The sequence below is a fragment of the Homarus americanus genome, unplaced genomic scaffold, assembly GCF_018991925.1.
Source record: "Homarus americanus isolate GMGI-L3 unplaced genomic scaffold, GMGI_Hamer_2.0 scaffold23578, whole genome shotgun sequence".
Lineage (NCBI taxonomy): Eukaryota > Metazoa > Arthropoda > Malacostraca > Decapoda > Nephropidae > Homarus > Homarus americanus.
In genome coordinates, this window is record NW_024733231.1 from 7,281,780 (window position 1) to 7,296,930 (window position 15,151).

The window sequence follows — 15,151 nt, forward strand, 5'->3', positions numbered from 1 at the left end:
ATGTAACGGTTCATGGGCTGTAACAGTTCGCGGCTGTAACAGTTCGCGGGTTGTAACGGTTGCGGGTTGTAACGGTTCACGGATGTAACGGTTCATGGGTGTAACGGTTCACGGATGTAACGGGCGGGCGTAACGTCTGGTGGCTGTAATGGTTCGCGGCTGTAACAGTTCGCGGTTGTAACGGTTCACGGGCTGTAACGGTTCATGGGCTGTAACGCGTGCGGTGTAAATGTTCAGGGCTGTAACGGCTCATAGATTGTATAGTAGAATATATCCCACACCACCAATTCACATCTAATAAAGAAACCCCTGTAACTCACTCTGATCAGTAGCCAATGAAATCAAGCTAGTCGACACACTTCCACACCCCAGCCAATAGATTCTACCCGACTACCATACATGCAGGTTGAAATATGAGAAGTCGACACACCTACACACCCCAGCCAATCAGATTCTACCTGACTACCATATGCAGGTTGAAATATGAGAAGTCGACACACCCTGCCCCAGCCAATCAGATTCACCTGACTACCATACATGCAGGTTGAAATATGAGAAGTCGACACACCTCCACACCCCAGCAATCAGATTTACCTACTACCATGGGCTGAAATATGGAAAAGTCACACACCTCCACACCCCAGCCAATCAGATTCTGCCCGACTACGATACATGCTAAAATATGAAAGTCGATACACCTCCACACCCAAGCCAATCAGATTCTACCCGACTACCATACATGGGTTTAAATATGAGTGGACACACCCCAACCCCAGCCAATCAGATTCTACCACCACATGGTGGTTGAAATATGATGTCGACACACCTCACACCCCAGCCAATCAGATTCTACCCGACTACCATACATGCAGGTTGAAATATGAGAGTCGACACACCCCACACCCCAGCCAATCAGGACTTACCGACTACCAAGCATGCAGGTTGAAATGAGAGTCGACACACCTCCACACCCCAGCCAATCAGATCACCTGACTATCATACATGCAGGGAAATATGAAAGTCGACACACCTCCACACCCCAGCCAATCAGATTCTGCCCGACTACGATACATGCTGATTAAAATGATAAAGTCGACACACCTCCACACCCAAAATCAGATTCTACCCGACTACGATACATGCAGGTTGAAATATGAAAAGTCGACACACCTCCACACCCCAGCCAATCAGATTCTACCTGACTACCATACATGCAGGTTGAAATATGAGAAGTCGACACACCTCCACACCCCAGCCAATCAGATTCTACCCGACTACCATACATGCAGGTTGAAATATGAGAGAATTCGCCACATGTACCTCTGTAAACACAAACTTTTTCCGGTATATTTTCATGTGAATGTTCTGGTCTCTTGGCGCTAAGTGTTTGTTTATACAATACAGGAATGATTACTCAAGAACGCGCTTGTTTCATGTACATATTTGCCTAAGTGAAAGGAGCTATTTTTGACTGGGAGGAGCTATGTTGAAGTGGGGGGAGATATGTTGAAGTAGGGGAGTTATGTTGAAGTGGAGGAGATATGTGAAGTGGGGGAGTTATGTTGAAGTAGGGGGAGCTGTGTTGAAGTGGGGGAGTTGTTGAAGTGGGGAGATATGTTGGGGAGCTATGTGAAGTGGGGGAGTTATGTTGAAGGGGGAAGGAAGTGGGGAGAGGTTGAAGTGAGGGAGATATGAAGTGGGGGAGTTATGGAAGTAGGGGAGCTATTGAAGTGGGGAGTTATGTTGGGGAGATAGTTGAAGTGGGGAGTTATGTTGAAGTAGGGAGAGCTGTGTTGAAGGTGGGGAGATATGTTGAAGTGGGGGAGATATGTTGAAGTGGGGGAGTTATGAAGAGGGGAGCTATGTTGAAGTGGGGAGTTATGTTGAAGTGGGGGAGATATGTTGAAGTGGGGGAGCTGTGTTGAAGTAGGGGGAGTTATGTTGAAGTAGGGGACAGGTTGGAGTGGGGGAGCTATGTTGAAGTGGGGGAGCTATGTTGAAGTGGGGAGATATGTTGAAGTGGGGGACAAGGAAGTGGGGGGAGATATGTTGAAGTAGGGAGCTATGTTGAAGTGGGGGGAGCTATGTTGAAGTGGGGGAGATATGTTGAAGTAGGGGAGCTGTGTTGGTATGTGAAGTAGGGGGAGCTATGTTGAAGTGGGGGGCATGTTGAAGTAGGGGAGCTATGTTGAAGTAGGGTGAGCTATGTTGAAGTGGGGGAGTTATGTTGAAGTGGGAGGACCGATGATGGAGTAGGATGACCTATGTTGGAGTAGAGGAGCTATGTTGCAGGGGGAGGAGTTAAACTGCAGTGGCAGGAGCTATGTTGAGTAGGAGGACGTATGTCGGAGTGGGGAGCTATGTTGGAGTAGGAGGACGTATGTCGGAGTGGGGGGAGCTATGTTGGAGTAGGAGGACGTGGCGAGTGGGGGAGCTATGTTGAGTAGGGAGGACGTATGTCGGAGTGGGGGGGAGCTATGTTGGAGTAGGAGGACGTATGTCGGGTGGGGGAGCTATGTTGGAGAGAGGACATGGTCGGAGGGGGAGCTATGTTGAGTAGGAGGACGTATGTCGGAGTGGGGGAGCTATGTTGGAGTAGGAGGACGTATGTCGGAGTGGGGGAGCTATGTTGGAGTAGGAGGACGTATGTCGGAGTGGGGAGCTATGTTGGAGTAGGAGGACGTATGTCGGAGTGGGGGAGCTATGTTGCAGTAGGAGGACGTATGTCGGAGTGGGGGGAGCTAGTGTTGGAGTAGGAGGACGTGTGTCGGAGTGGGGGAGCTATGTTGGAGTAGGAGGACGTATGTCGGAGTGGGGGAGCTATGTTGGAGGAGGACGTATGTCGGAGTGGGGGAGCTATGTTGGAGTAAGTCTGAACGTATGAACTCGCACCCTGAACGTAGTAAACCATGAACTGTGAACGCCTGAGCTGTTGAGAAGTTGGATTTTGCGTAAACAGTTGACAAGTCGAGCCTGTGGGGGGGTTGGGGAGGGTGGGGGGAGGTTAGGGGGGACCTCAGTCATCACCTGCAGGTAGAAGAAAAAGATGAGAATTCTGAGGAAGTAAGAGTCTCCTTTATACTCGTGGTGGGGTGGTGGTGGTGGGTGATGGTGGTAGGGATAGTGGTGGGTGGTGGTGGGTGATGTGGTGGGTGTGGTGGGGTGGTGGGGGGTGGGTGGTGGTGGTAGGGATAATGGTGAGTGGCGGTGAAAGTGGGTGGTGGTGGTGGTGGTGCAAGCGGTGGGTGGGTGGCGGCGGTGGTGGTAAGATCAGGTCAATAAAAGCCGTCAAGTCTCACGGTGTCTCACGAACTATATATACACGAGGCGACGGAACAGCTGATCAAGATAAACACTGAGGGAAGAGAGAGGGCGGAGGCTGAAGGTACCTGGGGGGGGTGAGGGAGAAGGGGTGAGGGGGTGAGGGAGAAGGGGTGAGGGAGAGGGAGAAGGGGTGAGGAGGCCAGGGTTAATGATCAAACTTTATATGAATAGATGTTTATAGTTCAATAGGTCCCCGGTGCTAATGGTCCCCGAGCTAATGGGCCCCGGTGCTAATGGGCCCCAGTGCTAATGGGCCCAGTGCTAATGGGCCCCAGTGCTATGGTCCCCGGTGCTAATGGTCCCCGGTGCTAAGGGCCCCAGCATGGTCCCCGGCTAATGGGCCCCTGCTAATGGTCCCCAGTTACTTGCATAATTATTAGTAAAGATGTCATTAAGATTGGGACCTTCTGATTGGTGACTCTGGGATTGGATCTCCTTAACATTCTGTTTTACCAAAGACTGGTTGGGTTAGTTAGAGTTAGGAAGAGGTTAGATTAGAGTTGGTAGGTTAGAGTTGGGTTAAGAAGTTAGAGTTGTTAGTTATTGGATTTGGCTAGGTTAGGTAGAGTTGGGTTGGGTTAGGTTGTTAAGGTTAGGTTAGAGGTTAGGTTAGAGTTGGGTTGTTAGGTTAGAGTTGGGTTAGTTAGGTTAAGTTAGGTTAGGTCAGGTTGAGTTGGGTTAGGTTGGTTAGAGAGTTGTGGGTTGCTGGATTTGGGCTAGGTTAGATAGAGTTGATTGTTACATTGTGTTAGAAGAGGTACAGGTCAGGATTTTACCCATTCGATCAAATCAGAAAAACCCCAGACCAAGGGAGAGAGGAGAGAGAGAGAGAGAGAGAGAGAGAGAGAGAGAGAGAGAGAGAGATATCCAGCCCCAACACAGGTAAACAATTGACATCAGGGAGGGAGAGAGGGGGGAGGAGACGGAATGTAATGGATGAGTGGGATTTGGAGTGTGAAAGATGAACCACTGTATCAGGTGGTATCCAGTGTAGTCCAGGATATATATGTAGATGGATACATTCTAAGTGTATTTGGGTGTCCTTACATAGAGAGTTGTCCTGTACGGTTAAAACATCGTCCTCGAAGGGTTAAAACAACGTCCTCGAAGGGGTTAAACATCGTCCTCGAAGGTTAAAAACATCGTCCTCGAAGGGGTTAAAACATCGTCCTCAAAGGGTTAAAACAACGTCCTCGAAGGGTTAAAACATCGTCCTCAGAGGGTTAAAACGTCCTCGAAGGGTTAAATGTCTCAAGGGTTAAAACAACCTCTAGGGGTTAAAACATCGTCCTCAAAGGAAAACATCGTCCTCGAAGGGTTAAAACAACGTCCTCAAAGGGTTAAAACATCGTCCTCGAAGGTTAAAACATCGTCCCGAAGGGTTAAAACATCGTCCTCGGGTTAAAACAACCTCCTCGTAGGATTAAAACATCGTCCTCAAGGGTTAAAACGTCCTCGTTAAAACATCGTCCTCGAAGGGTTAAACATCGTCCTAGAGGGTTAAACATCGTCCTCAAGGGTTAAAACAACGTCCCGAAGGGTTAAAACATCGTCTCGAAGGGTTAAAACATCGTCTCAGAGGGTTAAAACATCGTCCTCGAAGGGTTAAAACATGGTCTTCAAAGGGTTAAAACATCGTCCTCAAGGGGTTAAAACATCGTCCTCGAAGGTTAAAACATCGTCCTCGAAGGGTTAAAACATCGTCCTCGAAGGGTTAAAACATGGCCTTCAAAGGTTAAAACATCGTCCTCGAAGGGTTAAAACATCGTCTCAAAGGGTTAAAACATCGTCCTCGAAGGTTAAAACATCGTCCTCGAAGGGTTAAAACATCGTCCTCGAAGGTTAAAACATCGTCCTCGAAGGGTTAAAACATCGTCCTCAAAGGGTTAAAACATCGTCCTCGAAGGGTTAAAACAACGTCCTCAAGGGTTAAAACATCGTCCTCGAAGGGTTAAAACATCGTCCTCGAAGGGTTAAACATCGTCCTCAAAGGGTTAAAACAACCTCGTAGGATTAAACACAGTCCTCGAAGGGTTAAAACACCGTCCTCAAAGGGTTAAAACATCGTCTTCAAAGAGTTAAAACACAGTCCTCGAAGGGTTAAAACACCGTCCTCAAAGGGTTAAAACATCGTCTTCAAAGGGTTAAAACACCGTCCTCAAAGGGTTAAAACACCGTCCTCAAAGGGTTAAAACATCGTCCTCAAAGTGTTAAAACATCGTCTTCAAAGAGTTAAAACACAGTCTTCAACGGGTTAAAACATCGTCCTCAAAGGGTTAAAACATCATCTTCAAAGGGTTAAAACTTCGTCCTCCAAGGGTTGAAACACCGTCCTCAAAGGGTTAAAACATCGTCCTCAAAGGGTTAAAACATCGTCCTCAAAGGGTTAAAACATCGTCCTCAAAGGGTTAAAACATCGTCCTCAAAGGGTTAAAACATCGTCCTCAAAGGGTTAAAACATCGTCCTCGAAGGGTTCAAAGATCGTCCTAAAAGGGTTAAAAACATCGTCCTCGAAGGGTTAAAACATCGTCCTCGAAGGGTAAAAACATCGTCCTCGAAGGGTTAAAACATCGTCCTCGAAGGGTTAAAACATTGACTCCACACACACACCCTCGTTACATTCACCCCACCTGTGTCATGGCAATTAAGACCATTGGAAGAGAAGAGAAGAAGAATGTTATTGGTGGTGTGTGACGCAGGTAGGTGACCCTTGACAACATCACTTGGCTCCTAGAAAACGTCCATTTAAGGAGAGACGTGTGTGTGTATGTAAGGCTGCCCCGTCACCGCCCCACCCCGTCAATCCCCGTCTTGTATCGCCCCGTCACGCCCATCCTGTTTCGCCCCGTCCGAGCCCTGTTCTCCCCGTCCAACCCCACCTGTCCCTGCCCTGCTCCCCACTCCCACCCCCACACCCCCCACCCCACCCCACAAATACTAATGTTTACTTGTATGATAAAACCTTACAGTACTAACCCCACGGCTACGTACAGGGTGAATAAAAACGAACTATTTCCCGTATTCTAACTAAAGTTGGGATAACATTTTATAACCACCCTGTAATAAAATATCTAGATACGACTGAGCGGAGATGAACGATCCTTATCCTGGGGGAAATAAAATATAAATCCCTCTGTTGATTTATTTCCATTTGGTGATTAAATTTTACGTCGACATATAACTAATTGAACAGATGAGTACGTGGCCTTTCAACTCGTTTTTGCATGATTGTATGGTTTTTTTAACACGTATAAAGAGTGTCTAATAAAAATGGATAGAGTATCTTGTGTATTTCCCATAGTTATCGTGTGAAAGGTCGTGCTGAAACGCCATCATTGTTCTCACCTGTTTGTACACATTTTTCTGAGACGCTTTGAGTTAGTTTATTATTTTAGGGGTATAGTTTGGATTATTGGTTTAGAGGGATGTGAGGAAGGAAGGAGGGAGGGAGGTGCTATCAGTGTATATCCATTTCTGTCAGAATCTTAAAAAAATAAATAAATAAATAACATCCTCATGAAAAAACATCCACCAGACATATCAAAGGCGGCGGAGGGGGGAAGGGAGGGGGGGGGAGGGTAGGCGGGAAGCATCTGCCTAAGAACCACAAAGTATTCTCCCGTGAGCTCCTTTACCTAGAGGCGATTTATAAACAGGCGTAGACAAGTGGGGGGTAAATGTACGGGTCGTGGTTTATTTATAAAATGGGGATAGTGGTCGTGGTTTATTTATAACATGGAGTATAGTGGTCGTGGTTGATTTATAACGTGGAGTATAGTGGTCGTGGTTGATTTATAACATGGGGTAGAGGTCGTGGTTTATTTATAACATGGGGTATAGTGGTCGTGGTTTATTTATAACATGGGTAGAGGTAGTGGTTTATTTATAACATGGGGTAGAGATCGTCGTGGTTTATTTATAACATGGGGTAGAGATCGTCGTGGTTTATTTAGAACATGGCATATATGTTGTCGTGGTTTATTTATAACATGGGGATAGTGGTCGTGGTTTATTTATAACATGGAGTATAGTGGTCGTTGTTGATTTATAACGTGGAGTATAGTGGTCGTGGTTGATTTATAACATGGGGTAGAGGTCGTGGTTTATTTATAACATGGGGTATAGTGGTCGTGGTTTATTTATAACATGGATAGAGGTAGTGGTTTATTTATAACATGGGGTAGAGATCGTCGTGGTTTATTTATAACATGGGGTAGAGATCGTCGTGGTTTATTTAGAACATGGCATATATGTTGTCGTGGTTTATTTATAACATGGAGTATAGTGGTCGTGGTTTATTTATAACATGGAGTATAGTGGTCGTGGTTTATTTATAACATGGAATATATGGTGTCGTGGTTGATTTATAACATGGAGTCGATCCAAAACGAATATTAAGTGAGATGGATGTTGACTTAAGCGGTTTTTTTCAGATGGGTGGTTGATGTATAGCAGGAAAGATCACTAATCTCTCTCTCTCTCTCTCTCTCTCTCTCTCTCTCTCTCTCTCTCTCTCATCGTGGTCCAGCAGCAACCATTGTATTTTATCTGAACACTTCCACTACTGTACACACGACACATGGGCCACACTATGTTGGGACGTGTCAGGGTATTGTGTCCACCCGGAGATTAAGGCTCCCAGGCTTATTTCACCTGAAGATTAACCACCCTAACCTAACGCTAACTAAACCTAACCTAACGCTAACTAAACCTAACGCTAACTAAACTTAACCTAACGCTAACCTAACGCTAACTAAACCTAACCTAACGCTAACCCGACCTAATCTAACCTACCTAGCTTATTTCACCTGAAGATTAACTAGGTAACAAGATTAGAGGAGGCGTGGTAGTGACGGGATCAGAGGAGGCGTGGTAGTGACGGGATCAGAGGAGGCGTGGTAGTGACGGGATCAGAGGAGGCGTGGTAGTGACGGGATCAGAGGGAGGCGTGTGGTGACGGGACCAGAGGAGGCGGTAGTGACGGGATCAGAGGAGGTGTGGGAGTGACGGGATCGAGGAGGCGGTGAGTGACGGGATCAGAGGAGGGTGGAGTGGATGGGATCAGAGGAGGCGTGGTAGTGACGGGATCAGAGGAGGCGTGGTGGTGACAGCCGCGGGTGGATTAGAGCAAGGAGAAGAGAGTGTGTAGTCTGCTGAGTAGTTGATCCTCTTCCATCAAAGGCGTGGGGGCGCGGGGGCGTGGGGGGAAGGTGTACCAACAGTGTAGATAAAGCCCCTCAGTGTAGAAAGAGAGGCGAGAGGGAGGAAAATATTTTAAGGTATTTTTACTTTTTTAACTTGAATTTTAGAGTTGATTTTATGTTCACGGTACAGAAATTGACTTAATACACACACACACACACACACACACACACACACACCAACGCTCTCTCCACCCTGGAAATGCCATCCCTCAGTGACCTCCACCACCAAGCACTGGAAAGGTTTGGCAGGGGACTACTGCACCATCCTCCTCATCGCCACCTCCTGCCACCGGCAGCCCCCCACCCACCTCGCTCAGTCCGCCACTACAACAAAATTCAGCCCATAAGAGCCCGCACCGATAGATATAAGAACAGCACCATCCCATCTATTGTTAAAATAATAAACAACTCCTGATTTATGTACTGTACAGCTCTGTAAATGTATTCAATGCATATTATATCATTATGTCTAAATCAACTGTAAGTCTGTATATTTTCAGCCACTTGCTGCAACTCTATTAATAAACCGTTTATTATATTATTATTATTACACATAAATATATATTTCTGTGTGTGTGTGTGGGGGGGGGGGGATATACTCGTCCGTGTATGTGTCTGGCTGTCTGTGTACACGCTTGCGATTTGGGTCATGTGTACTGGGTCGTGGAATGTTCACAGGCTAAAATTTCCTCCCACACACCTGACAACCTTCAGCATCCACACCTGTCGACCCTTCACCCTTCCCTGACATACCTGTCGACCCTCCATCCTTCCTTCACACACACACCTGTTGACTCTCCACCCTTCCCTCACACACCTGCACCACCTCCACACACCTGTTGACTCCCCACTCTTCCCCCACACACCCACCTCCACACACCTGTTGACTCCCCACTCTTCCCCCACACACCTGTAATACCCTTCCCCACTTCCCCACACACCTGTCGACCCTCCATCCTTTCTTCACACACACCTGTTGACTCCCCCACACACCTGTACACCTCCACCCTCCCACACATTTCACATCTACCACCTCCCCCACACCTGCACCACCACCCCCACACCTGCACCCCCAACACCTGCACCACCACCCCTACACCTGCACCTCAACAACCCAACACCACCACACACCTCGTAAAACTGGCTACACCTATTTCAGTGTCCATTGATCCAACCCCACCCACCCCCACCCCCACCCCTGGCACCCCAACCCACCCGAACCCACCCCACCCCAACCCACACCCCCAACCCACCCCACCCCTCCCCACCCCAACCCACCCCAACCCAACCCAACCCAACCCACCCCACCTACCCCACCCCACCCCACCCCCAACCCACCCCTAACCCACCCCAACCCAATCTCCCCACCCCAACCCACCCCAACCCACTTAAGCTCTAACAGATAGTGAATAAGTGTCCATTAATACTATATTTACCTCCTAAGCTGCAGGCGGCCACTTAAGATATTGTAGGTGTGTGTGAGTGTAGGTAGTGTGTGTGTGTGAAATTGGGAATGAGAATCCATATTATAAACGTCTTCATTACACACACACACACACACACACACACACACACACACACACACACACACACTCACACACACACACACACACACACACACACACACACACGCAACAAAGTATCGAATAAGACCTTAAATCAGATTCCAGTGGCGTAGTGGTTATCTTACTGAGATAACAACCCGGCAATAATGGGTTCGAATCTCCCAGTTCAGTAGAGTGTATCTGTCTGTCTATCTATCTATCTATCTGTCTATCTATCTGGGGAAGGTTAACACAGGAGCAGGACAGACAAACATACGGCCTGGCAGGATAGCTACAGGCCGCGAGGGAGCAGGTTTACCCCCCTAAGGCCGCGACCTGTAACCTTCCCTAACTAAACTTTCCCCGGAGAAGAACCTGACATTTTCCCCAACACTCCCCAGAATCTCCCCAATGCACCCCAGAAATTCCCCAGAATCTCCCCAATGCACCCCAGAAACTCCCCAACACCCCTAAAACTCCCCAGAATCTCCCCAACACCCCCAAAACTCCCCAGAATCTCCCCAACACTGAGAGCTGTAGGTAACAACGCCACAAATACCACGATTCATTGATTAATACTCAGAACAGCTTCCCGCTCTCTCTCTACACCTGCCTCTGTCTACCTACATCTACTTTTGTCTACCTGTTTCTACCTCTGTCTACCTACATCTACTTCTGTCTACCTGTTTCCACCTCTGTCTACCTACATCTACCTCTGTCTACCTACATTTACTTCTGTCTACCTGTCTACCCACATCTACGCCTGTCTGCTTGTATTTACCTCTGTTTACCTGCATCTACCTGTCTAACTGTCTACATAAATCTACCTTTCTACCTAAATTTAATTGTCTTCCTACATTTACTTCTGTCTACCTGTCTAACATTGACTATATCTACCTGTCTACCTTTCTCTATCTACCTATATACCAGCATTTACGCTTCATCTACCTGTCCATAATTATCTACACTTCATTTACCTGTCTAATAATATATCTACACACACACACACACACACACACACACACACACACACACACACACACACACACACACACACACACACACACACACCTCTAGTAATACCTTTTCTTACATTAATTATCTTACAACATGACTTTAACTAGAGGCTCCACTTATCCTGGACTAGAGGCTCCAATTATCCCGGACTAGGAGGCTCCACTATCCTGAACTAAAGGCTCCAATTTCTATCCTGAACTAGAGGCTCCCACTTATCCTGGGGCTTCAGAGGCCCACTTTCATCCTGCAAACTGAAAGCTCCACTTATCCTGGACTAGAGGCTCCACTTATCCTGAACTAGAGGCTCCACTTATCCTAAACTAGAGGCTCCACTTATCCTGTACTTGAGGCTCCACTTATCCTGAACTAGAGGCTCCACTTATCCTAAACTAGAGGCTCCTTTTATCCTGAACTAGAGGCTCCACTTATCCTGAACTAGAGGCTCCACTTATCCGCCACACCTGAGGACCGTGACGTGATACTCTTGCACCGCCGAGTAAATTAATTTCACCTCTCGAATTTACACCGTTGATGTAAACAAGATGGCGAGCACGGTGACAAGAGATGTTTGATAAGATGAGTGTTTGCCATGCCGTAATGACTAAAACAATAAACACTAAAACACTAAAACATAAAACATAAAACACTAAAACACTAAAACACTAAAACACTAAAACAAAACATAAAACACTAAATACTAAAACATAAAACATTAAACACTAAAACACCAAAACACTAAAACATAAAACACTAAACACTAAAACATAAAACACTAAACACTAAAACACTAAAACACTAAAACATTAAAACTAAAACACCAAAACACTAAAACATAAAACACTAAACACTAAAACATAAAACACTAAACTAAAACACTAAAACACTAAAACATTAAAACTCCTCAGCCAGCAAAGGGTGTTCACCAAGCCATATTTAATTCTGTTTCTTAATCTCCTTCACAGAGGCGTTAATTTCCACCCTCCATCACCATTACAGGATTATCTGGCGGTAAACTCAAAGCCTTTTAAAACTCATTTCAATAACTCCTGGCACACCCTTGAAGACAGTGAACACCTGGTTGACTGTCATGAGGCGCTGACGTGTCTTAACGCTGTCATACATTCACGGTGACTGACGTGACTATGGTGACAGTGTATAGATAAAACCTCCAGCATCACAGAACACAATGTAGACGGCGCTATATAACTCCCTTGTGTCAGTATGATGGGTCACGTCACCTTCAGTATGATGGGTCATGTCACCTTCAGTATGATGGGTCACGTCACCTTCAGTATGATGGGTCACGTCACCTTCAGTATGATGGGTCACGTCACTTCAGTATGATGGGTCACGTCACCTAGTATGATGGATCGTCACCTTCAGTATGATGGGTCACGTCACCTTCAGTATGATGGGTCGTCACCTTCAGTATGATGGGTCATGTCACCTTCAGTATGATGGGTCACGTCACCTTCAGTATGATGGGTCACGTCACTTCAGTATGATGGGTCATGTCACCTTCAGTATGATGGGTCGTCACCTTCAGTATGATGGGTCGTCACCTTCAGTATGATGGGTCACGTCACCTTCAGTATGATGGGTCACGTCACCTTCAGTATGATCGGTCACGTCACTTCAGTATGATGGGTCACGTCACCTTCAGTATGATCGGTCACGTCACCTTCAGTATGATGGGTCATCACCTTCAGTATGATGGTCGTCACCTTCAGTATGATGGGGTCACGTCACCTTCAGTATGATGGGGTCGTCACCTTCAGTATGATGGGTCACGTCACCTTCAGTATGATGGGTCACGTCACCTTCAGTATGATGGGTCGTCACCTCCTTCAGTATGATGGGTCACGTCACCTTCAGTATGATGGGTCGTCACCTTCAGTATGATGGGTCGTCACCTTCAGTATGATGGGTCACGTCACCTTAGTATGATGGGTCATCACCTTCAGTATGATGGATCACGTCACCTTCAGTATGATGGGTCACGTCACCTTCAGTATGATGGGTCACGTCACCTTCAGTATGATGGGTCACGTCACCTTCAGTATGATGGGTCACGTCACCTTCAGTATGATCGGTCACGTCACCTTCAGTATGACAGATCACACTCACACTAGTCCTCTCACCTCAGTATACCTGTGAGTGTGTCTTGGGGACTTACAATGACGAATAGTTTTCTAATATAAGTAAAATTATAAATAGATACGTGTTTTACCTATGATATATACGTGTTATATAGAAGACCTTGTACGACTCACATGTACTACTATACCCAGGTTGTCTCGGCTATATGACACGTTATATTATCTATCTATTTAAATAACCTTTTCGGTGTTAGAGGTGAAGCCATGGAGATCTAAAACTATGAAACATTACCAAGTGTCAACAGATCGATTGAAACTTCGGTCAATTGATACAGCTAAGTTTGTCTCTTGTCTTCCCTTACGTGTTTAAGATGGACACACGATACGTTTATATTTGGATCAAGAGAACAATGTTGTTACGACTCGGGGCATCTCTTGTGTTGGTAATGCCTCGTGAATGTTCTCTGACGTTCAACAACAGATGTATTTTAATTCTCTCTCTCTCTCTCTCCAGGTTGTGTCCAGTTTTTCACCTGTAAAATCTGAGACTTCAATTAACGTGATCTACAGTCGTCTCAGTTAAGCCAGGTTGTATTTAATTCTCGCCAATCATATCCCAGTTTTAGCGACGATATAATCATTGGCTGGGATCATTTAACTCATGTTCGAATTTGAAGCTTTCGCTTTTAATACTAGACAGCTCAGCCAATGATCATCTGTTTAATAATTAACCTGGAATATGATTGGTGGAGCTTAGATACCACTTTAGTAGTTAAATATTAGTGATATTAGTTAGTCGCCATCTTGACTAGTGTTTACAAAATGTCAAGTGGATACAGTGCTCGCTTCTGTCTTAAAAGCCGTTGGTTCGATCTCAGGGCACCCTTAGTCCACCCAGCTGTAAATGGGTACCTAATTTAGCAGTTGAGGACGTGAAGGCTGTCGTGTGCAGTGTCCGAATTATTACAGTAGTGTTTGAGATGATAGGCAGACTCTCTCTCTCTCTCTCTCTCTTTTTTTTTCTCTCTCTATTACTTCCGTCAATCAATACCTGAGTCAGCTGGCTACCGTCGCTCTAGGCTCCAAGGTTCATAATAGTGTACCTGTCATCTGGGTAAATTGTCTGGGAAATTTCTGACTTGGAATTTCTTACTTGGGAAAAAATGTCTTGGAATATCTGACTTGGGAAAATTTTCTTTTGGGGAATTTATGATTTAGGGAAATTTTTTTGGGAATTTCTGACTTGGGGAAATAATAATAAACTCTAGAATTTTTTTTTTTTGAAATTTTTTTTACGATAAATTAAAGAACTAGAGAAATAATACAGGGTTGTGAATCACTACCAGAGAGTTAGAGAGATTAGCCTAATCGTTCATAACCTGGATGTAATGACGTTATGTAGATCACCTGGTAGATTAACACCCTAAGCGCTGTCTGGGGTTAGGTTAGGTTTAGGTTTATGTTGGTTAAGTTTGTGTTAGGTTTATGTTACGTTTGGTTTAAGTTAGGTTAGGTTTATGTTGGTTAAGTTTGTGTAGTTTATGTTACGTTTGGTTTAAGTTAGGTTAGGTTAGGATTGGTCAGGATAGATTAGGTTAGGTTAGATGATGTTAGGAGGTGAGATTAGGTTAGGATTAGATTATGTTAAGTGAGATTAGATAGGATTAGGTTAGGTTAGGTTAGGTTAGGTTAGGTTCATATCAGGGTGCTTAATCAACAGGTGAATTAAGCTGGGGCGTCTAATGTCACTTCACTTAACCCTAAAAAAACGATTAGTACTTGACCATGATTGGATAACTAACGAATCCTTCCTGGCATCTGATTGGTCGAGAGGATTACAGAACCAACATCCTTACAACTAATAACCCAATTCCCCTTATGAATCCTCACAGCCAATTAGAATGCGAGCTACGATTTGACGATTATCTGATTGGCTGAGAGGCTTAAGGGTAATTAACTGGA